Source organism: Wyeomyia smithii, chromosome 2, assembly GCF_029784165.1.
Source record: "Wyeomyia smithii strain HCP4-BCI-WySm-NY-G18 chromosome 2, ASM2978416v1, whole genome shotgun sequence".
Taxonomy (NCBI): domain Eukaryota; kingdom Metazoa; phylum Arthropoda; class Insecta; order Diptera; family Culicidae; genus Wyeomyia; species Wyeomyia smithii.
The window spans coordinates 189,232,552-189,238,521 of record NC_073695.1 but is presented as its reverse complement, the minus strand read 5'-3'; the positions used below and the strand labels follow the sequence as shown (position 1 = coordinate 189,238,521).

General features: G+C 42.8%; 1 pseudogene; it reads left to right on the top strand.

The window, feature by feature from the left end:
• The first annotated feature begins 4,279 nt into the window (after positions 1-4,279).
• On the top strand, positions 4,280-5,341 carry LOC129720278 (uncharacterized; annotated as a pseudogene).
• Positions 5,342-5,970: the final 629 nt, after the last annotated feature.

Sequence of the window (5,970 nt, the reverse complement as noted above, 5' to 3'; positions counted from 1 at the left end):
ATGCGCCAACGCGTGATGGGGTGGCAGCCGATCAACGCAAGGATGTGCAAGTTGAGGATGAAGGGCCGTTTCTTCAACTACAGCATCATCAACGTGCACTGCCCACATGAAGGAAGACCCGACGACGAGAAGGAAGCGTTCTACGCGCTGCTGGAGCGGGTAGCTGCCCGTGACGGGACGTGAAGATCGTTAATGGGGACATGAATGCTAAGGTAGGACGGGAGGCAATGTACAGACCGGTAATTGGACCAGATAGCCTGCATGCCGTGTCTAACGATAACGGCCATCGGTGCGTAAACTTTGCGGCCTCCCGTGGTATGGTAGACCGAAGTACCTTCTTCCCCCGCAAAAGTATCCACAAATCCACCTGGAGATCACCCGACCAACAAAGAGAGAAGCAAATCGACCACGTTCTAATCGACGGCAGGTTTTTCTCCGACGTCATCAACGTTCGCACATACCGCAGTGCGAATATAGATTCGGACCAAAGGAAGACCCGACGACGAGAAGGAAGCGTTCTACGCGCTGCTGGAGCGGGTAGCTGCCCGTGACGGGACGTGAAGATCGTTAATGGGGACATGAATGCTAAGGTAGGACGGGAGGCAATGTACAGACCGGTAATTGGACCAGATAGCCTGCATGCCGTGTCTAACGATAACGGCCATCGGTGCGTAAACTTTGCGGCCTCCCGTGGTATGGTAGACCGAAGTACCTTCTTCCCCCGCAAAAGTATCCACAAATCCACCTGGAGATCACCCGACCAACAAAGAGAGAAGCAAATCGACCACGTTCTAATCGACGGCAGGTTTTTCTCCGACGTCATCAACGTTCGCACATACCGCAGTGCGAATATAGATTCGGACCACTACTTAGTAGCTGTGTGCATGCGTTCAAAACTATCGACGGTGTATAACACCCGCTGAAGTCGAACGCCGCGACTAAATATTGAGCAACTGTGGGACGCCGAGGCTGCACAGGAATACGCGCAGCAGCTGGAGGCAATACTACCTACGGAAGGGCAGCTTGGCGCAGCTACCCTTGAAGATGGCTGGAGGAGCATCCGATCCGCCACAGGTAGCACTGCAGTAGCGCTACTAGGTACATGGGCCTCGAAATGACTGGTTTGACGGCGAATGCCAACGGTTAGTCGAAGAGAAGAATGCAGTACGGGCGAGAATGCTGCAACACCGTACGAGAGCGAACGTGGAACGATACCAACAGGCACGGAACAGCAAAAACTCAGTACTCCGAAGAAAGAAGCGCTAGCAAGAGGACCGAGATCGCGTAGCGATGGAAGAGCTGTACCAAGCTAACGACACTCGGAAGCTCTACGAGAAGCTGAACAGCTCCCGTAAAGGCTTCGTTCCGCAAGCCGATATGTGCAGGAGCTTGGACGGCAACCTCCTTACAGACGAGTGTGAGGTAATCGAAAGGTGGAGGCAGTACTCACACGAGCATCTAAACGGCGATGCAGTAGAGCGCAAGGTATGGCAACTGATCTTGGTGCACGAGCAGAAGACATCAGAATTCCAGCCCTCGATCTTCTGGAGGTGGCGGAGGAGATTGGTCGGCTGAAAAACAATAAAACTGCTGGAGTGGACCAACTTCCCAGCGAGCTATTGAAATACGGTGGAGAAACACTGGCTAGAGCCGTGCACTGGGTCATTGTCAAGGTTTGGGAGGAAGAACGAGTACCTTAACCTTAACCTTCTATAAGATCTGATCAGACCGGTAGTCCTCTACGGGCATCAGACATGGACTATGCTTGTGGAGGACCAACGAGCCCTTGCGGTTTTCGAGCGGAAGGTGTTGCGTACCATCTTCGGTGGACTGCAGATGGAAAACGGAGTGTGGAGAAGGTGAATGAACCACGAACTGCAGGAGCTGCTTGGGGAGCCATCTATCGTCCACACCACTAAGATAGGCGGGTTGCGGTGGACTGAGCATGTTGTAAGGATGTCAGACGACAGCCCGGTAAAGATGGTTCTTGAAACCAATCCGTCAGGGACGAGACGGGGAGGAGCACAGCGGCAAGGTGGATCGATCAGGTGGAAGACGACCTGCGGACCCTACGCAGACTACAAAGCTGGCGAACTGCAGCCATGGACTGAGTGGAATGGAGACTTGATTTGATTTATTGATTTGTTTACATTCATCGGGCAAACAGTCTAAAAGAACACTTAAAAACTAATGACTAGAACTATATCTGCACATAAAAGTTTGTAACACGATCACGAAAAACAGTAGAGGAAACATGAAAGTCGAACAAATAATAATATCTATTCGCACATAGTTCGAATAGGCTCGTTTTGTGAGTAGTCCGTCCTATGTTGTTGGAGCCTCAAAAAGCTTCGTTGACGCAGTGGACGTGGCAGCACGTTCACATCCATTTTATTGAGAATCCAGGGCGCGTTGATCTCTCCTAGCAGGATCTTTCCGACGAAAACCAACAAACTTACATGGCACCAACAGAGGCATTTGATGGATGCAATGAAACTTCTTGTAAACCGTAATGCTGTTTAGTATGCTCACAGTGGACACAGTTCAGCTTCGAATGTTTATCAATCAAGCAGTAGTGAAAAAAAATTTGACTGAATTTTAAGTGTACTTGAAAGAGTCAAACAAGTGGCGGTCGCACTTTATAAAGCCGTGTCGCTTTTCGAGAGTGTCCATTCCTAAAAGTCTGCACCGGGCTTCGTACGGAGGTAGCGCATCTGGATTTCTCCAAGGAAGTAGTCGTAGAGCGAATTTTATGAACTCCCAAGTAACCAAAAGTTCAGATAAATCTTGAAGCCATAACTTTCAAGTTCATAGAAGTCCAAACAAGGTTTCTTGGAACTTTCATGCTGATTAAAGGGCCAAGACTGGTGTTTGAGAAACTACAGGCTTTATAAAGTGCGACCGCCACTTGTTTGACTCTTTCAAGTACACTTAAAGTTCAGTCAAATTCTTTTTCACTACTGCTTGATTGATAAACATTCGAAGCTGAACTGTGTCCACTGTGAGCATACTAAACAGCATTACGGTTTACAAGAAGTTTCATTGCATCCATCAAATGCCTCTGTTGGTGCCATGTAAGTTTGTTATTATTTGGTCAATTTGCTCCTAAACAAAACATTGATTTGATGGATTTTTCAAAAAAAATAAAAAAGAATGGATTATTCTATTATCGGCGCAAGAAACTGTTGCGTGAGTGGGAAGCAGAGAATTTGTCCGCTCCGAAACTTCTGAGACAGGTAATATTATTTTAATAACATTGAAGTGAAATTATCGTGGGCTTTTTCAGAAGCAGAGAATGTTTTTTTCCAACTACCATGCTCATCAACACATAAAAAAATTACTCCTGTCGAAAACTTCCGAGACATTACCGCTACATCACGAGTGCAAAATACTGCCGAATCAGAATCTGAGATTTACCCCTCTGATGAATCCATAAGAAACGTGTCGATAGCAGAACCTGAAAATATATTCGGAAATCATTCGGATGAAATCGAATCATTGAACTTAGCCGAATGTATAAGATTATGGGCATTGAAAACCAATCAGTCACATAAGTCAATTAATTTGATCCTGAAAATTATTAGACGAAAAACAAACGGAAAGGAACTACCACGATGCGCTCGTACTCTCTTACAGACACCTCGTCAATCAAATTTAGGTATCGTTTCTGTTGCTGGTGGCCAGAATTGGTATAAGGGATTTAAACAGTGTCTTGTGGAACACTTTAGGTAAATAAACATTACTTACTTCATTACACATTACTATAATTGGTTTCTACATTCAGTTGTATTGAAATACTCGCATGTATTTCTATCAATGTGAACATCGACTGAATTCCTATTTATAAAAGCAGCAAATCTCAATTTTGGCCAGTACTGTTTAATATATATGAAATGCCAAAAGTTGCGCCAATGCCAGTTGCAATATTTTTTGGAAACAGTGAACCCACGAATGCTGAACAGTATTTACGACCTTGCGTCGACGAATTGAATGAAATTTGTCTCTTCGGTGTATCAGTGAACAACCAAAATATAAAAGTTTCCTTGAGATGTTTCATATGTGATTCTCCTGCCCGCGCATTTATCAAAGATAAGAATGTGATTGCGATACTATTTGTTGTGAATAATCAAGGTGCCTTCCATACGTCTAGGTGTCGCCAGTTTCAATTCAAAAAAATGGATGCTTGAAATGCGTCTGCGAAGGAGAATATTCATATGACTCACGTACCGTTGTATTCAAGTCTATAAACAGTGATAAAAGGACTGATAAAGCATTCAGAATGAATGCATACAATCGCCATCATAAAGCAATAACCCCGTTGATAGAAATTCCAAATTTTGATTTGATTGATGATGTGATTGTTTCGGATCGACTGCACTTGATTGATTTGGGAGTTATGAAGCGATTACTATTAGGTTGGAGAGATGGTTCACTTGGATTCAAAACAAAATTGTCCTCTCAGCAGATCAATCAAATATCATTGATGCTGCAAGAAATACAGCTTCCTTCAGAAATCCACAGAAAAGTACGTGGCCTTGACTGTTTGTCGTTTTGGAAAGCGTCCGAGTTCAGTAGTTTTCTTAACTACGCGAGTATTGTCATTTTGAAACAATTTTAAACAGACGATGCCTATCAGCATTTTCTTTTATTCTATTGCTCAATAACAATGTTGTCTACAGAAGTTTATAAGCATAACTGGCATGTTGCAGAAAAAATGTTAGAAAAATTCGTTCAACAATATATGGAAATATACGGAGAACAGTATCTTACAAGTAACGTACATAATTTGCTGCACATCGTAGAAGAAGTAAGGAAATCTGGATCATAAAACACTATTTCAGCTTACCCGTTCGAAAATGCCCTTCAGCGCATTAAACATTTGCTTCGAAGTGGTAACAAAAGTCTCGAACAAGCTATCAACAGATTATCGGAAATTCACGCACATGACTCCAACACACACCAATCAGGATCATGGAAACGACGATTTCCTTCAGTTAGAACAGCAAACAGTAGTAACATTGTTATTGACATCAATGAAAACTCCATGTTGGACAAATCATTCCGAAACTCTTGGTTTCTTACGCACGAACAACAAATTGTATATTTCAAGAGCATTACCAAATCACCCGACATAGTGATTTTTGGATATATACTTCATTCCAAAAGGGATTTTTTTACTTACCCATTTCGTTCATCCGTGTTGAATATATTTCTCGGAAATATGGCAAGCTTGTCGACCACAACAATTCGTTTAACATGTAGTGATATCAGATGCAAGTTAGTATTAGTAAAACATGATGTTTATTATGTATTCATACCATTAGTACACACGTTAACTTAAATTAACTAATAAACTATTCAAAAATGTTTCTTGAAAGTATATTGGCAAAAGGTTTTGATATTACATAATACTTTCAAAATGCATGTGACTGACGTCTGAAAAACTTGTCGCAGATTTAGTATCCTTTATATGATTCGCATCTGTCTCACTGTAATCCGACTCACTGTTGATTTTGTTTTGTTTGTCAGCCTAAGCATTGTTACATTTGGGATTTCGTTTTCTCACATGGCTTGTGCTACGACGAGCACCCGAAGCGTTTATTTATTTATTTATTGATTTATTTGGTCTATTCACCAACAGGCGAGCAAGTGCCCCAAAGGTGTAACTTAAAGCTAACAATGGAAAAAATATCTTAAGAGAGTCAATACATATAACGAAACGGGAATACAACAATATGACATTACAACTAGTCAGATCTTAAAAAATATTAACGATATCGCCGACGAAGAAGCGTTCGAGATAAATTGAAGTCGAATAGAGCGGATACTCTATTAAATAATCTTTGGAGACCAACTATTGCGCCAAAAATGCTGTAGTTAGTTCGTTGAGCAGGTAATCGCAGCATCGAGTTGTTTCGCAGAGCACGAGATTGCACGTTTATATTCACTTGTTCCAAAAAAGCGGGGCAG